The sequence below is a fragment of the Nannospalax galili genome, unplaced genomic scaffold, assembly GCF_000622305.1.
Source record: "Nannospalax galili isolate Female #2095 unplaced genomic scaffold, S.galili_v1.0 scaffold328, whole genome shotgun sequence".
NCBI classification, from domain to species: Eukaryota; Metazoa; Chordata; class Mammalia; order Rodentia; family Spalacidae; genus Nannospalax; species Nannospalax galili.
The window spans coordinates 1142660-1145459 of record NW_008358342.1 but is presented as its reverse complement, the minus strand read 5'-3'; the positions used below and the strand labels follow the sequence as shown (position 1 = coordinate 1145459).

At 42.4% G+C, this 2800-nt stretch overlaps 1 protein-coding gene across 1 annotated transcript in view; it reads right to left on the bottom strand.

Annotated features, from left to right (window-relative positions):
- The window catches only part of Plac8l1 (PLAC8 like 1), a 24968-nt gene that overhangs the window by 6512 nt on the left and 15656 nt on the right, over positions 1-2800 (bottom strand). The window lies entirely within an intron of this gene.

The following is a 2800-nucleotide window of genomic DNA, read 5'->3' as shown; positions in this document are numbered from 1 at the left end:
GAGGGAGGGAGGGAGGGAGGGAGGAAGGAAGGAAAAGAAAGAAAGAATACAGGCTGTAATTTATTCATATCTGTATGTGCCATTCAGGAGCTATCTTTAAGCGTCTTCCATGGGTCAGATGCTCTGCTGGAGTACCAGAGCCAGGAGCAAGACAGCTGTGACTCCTGTCTGCAGGGGGGTCCACAATACATGTGAAGTACAGGGTGGGGACAGGGATCTCAGGGTGAGGCTTTTTAAAACAAATTTTTTAGGCTGCTATGTAATCTATTAATTTTTTCTTCATTGTTGAGTTTCATAAAAGGCATACAATGAAATATGACATATCTACCCCACATTTCTTACCTCCATGTCCCCCCAATGGGACCCCCACTTTGTGTCTTTGTGTCTGTCTATCCGGGCTTACTTTTTTCCACCCCACTTGAGCATCTGAGGGTTTATAGTACTCACCTTCATTTTCAGTGCCTCATGCTCTAAGGAAAGCTGTTTCAATGGCTCTTTTACGAAGAATGTGTTCAATTCAGGTCCTTAGAGAGGTCACCCTGTGCTCACCCTCTGTATTCTTTGTATAACCTCCTCCTCATTTATCTACTGTGTGGCATTTATCACAAGTGAAGTATTTTATTGATTTGTTTCTATCTCTTCTCTCTTACCTACCCATTATGTATTAGCTTTGTCTTATCTACCATTATGTCATTACTGGAAACTGAAACATGAAATTTAAACCTGCCCCCCCCCAAAAAAAGGTATAAAAACTGTGAAGGCAGCCAGGTGTGGTGGTGCATGACTAATTCCAGCACTTGGGAGGCAGAAGTACATGGATCACTGTGAGTTTGAGGCGAGCTTGGTCTACATAGAAAGTTCCCGTCCAGCCGGGGCTACAGGGAGACCTTATCTCAAAAAGATCAAAAACAAACAAAACAAACAAATAAACACAAAACAAAAAGCTGTGAAAAGTTTTTCCAGAGGAAATACTGCTTGAGTCTGCCAGCATAAACTCTTTCTGATTTCTCCATGTGATGAGTCTCTTGGGTGCCTTCTCTGTGCATGGTAAGTCTCTGTCTCGGTTTCCTATAACAACGTCTGTAACAAAAATTACATGACTATAATAGAGAGAGGATTGGGTGAATTAAAAAACAATGTTGAGGGCCAGGAAGATGGCTCAACAGGTAAAGGCATTCACCACCAAGCTTGACAACCTGTATTTGAAACCAGAAGTCCTCATGGTTTGAGAAAACGCACTCCTCTAACCACACTCTTAAGAACATGAGTACTCGCACACACACACACACACACACACACTAAACAAATGGTTGGTTTTTTTTTAAGGAAAAAGCTTCCTCTAGGGCCACGTCACAGACATTTCTGACGTCAATCTTTGGGTCTTTTACACACAGTGCCATCCAGAAGCCAGTTATTTCACTATGGCTTCATCTTTTTAACTTATTTTTTTATTTTATTATTTATCTTGGTACAAAATCTAGCCACACAGCACAGTATCAAATCCACAGCAATCCGCCTGCTTCAGTCTTCCATGTGCTGGGATTATAGCTGTTCGTATCTTGCTTTGCCTTCTCATTTGAGTTCTCACCTAATCTACCTACCCAGCACAGTGTGAATTCAGAAGAAAAGCACAGAGGTGGGAAGACAGCAGCACTTTAAAGAATGAAGATGCAAAATGTCAAAAATGGAAATCACTGATCTTCATAGTGTACAGTCTGCTTAATAAATGACAAACTGCTGCAATTATTCTGAGGATTTGATGAGAAAATGCTCCAGGATGGAAATCTGGAATGTAACAAGTCATGGGAAAAGGTTATCCATTGGTTCTCAAGTCTGTCACAACCATTTGCAGTCATTCATTTGAAATGAAACTTTGTGGATGAAACAATTAGCAACTAAAACTCCTTTTAAGGCTTCCTGATCCCCTGCATCCAGAGGGACCCAGTTCCTTCTCAAGGTCCCCAGGAGCCCTCAGGACCTGATCCCGCCCTCACTCCCCTCTGCTTCCCTGGGCTGCACAATACACCAGCCTCTTTCCTGGACACTGGGGCTGACCTTTTGGCTTCCTGATCCTTTGTATCCAGACCAACCCAGTTCCTCAGTGAAGTCCCCAGGAGCACTTGGGGCCTCTTCCCGCCCCCATTTCCCTTTGCATCTCTGAGTGCCATGGCCACCAGCTGCCCTAGAGCAGCATCTTTCCTGGGCCCTGCTCCTAGGCCAGTCCGACCCCCAAATTCCTGAGGCCAAAATCATTCCAGGAGGGATCCAGGACTTAGGAGAAAGCCTGAGAGCATCAGATCCTTGTCTGAATTGGGTCTCTGTGGGAACTCCTGAAGACAAAAGCAATCCAACCACTCCAATATAAAATCAAAAGAGAGAATCGGAAGCTTAGGTGAACCAGCTTGTCATGCCCAAAAAGTAAACCACAAAGGCACATAAAGTTTACAAAAAGAAGTAAACATAAACTTGAAGACTTGAGTCTCACATAAGAATCAGAAACTACAAAAGAAATTCACATGTCAAAATCACAGAGAAAAAATAACATGAAAAACCAAAATAATATATCCCCACCGAACACCAATAGTCCTCGAGAGGAGTACAATGAGAACCCCCTAAAGATAATGCAGAACATGGAACTCAAAAAGACAATTATAAACATGATAAAAGAATTCAGTGAATTTAAAGAACGCACAAAGAAATCAAAGAACTGAAGGAAGATAGGGATGAACTTCTGAATGAATTCAGAAAGAGCTAGAAATATTGAAGACTACTCAGGCTGAAATAAAGAATGAAGTGAAAC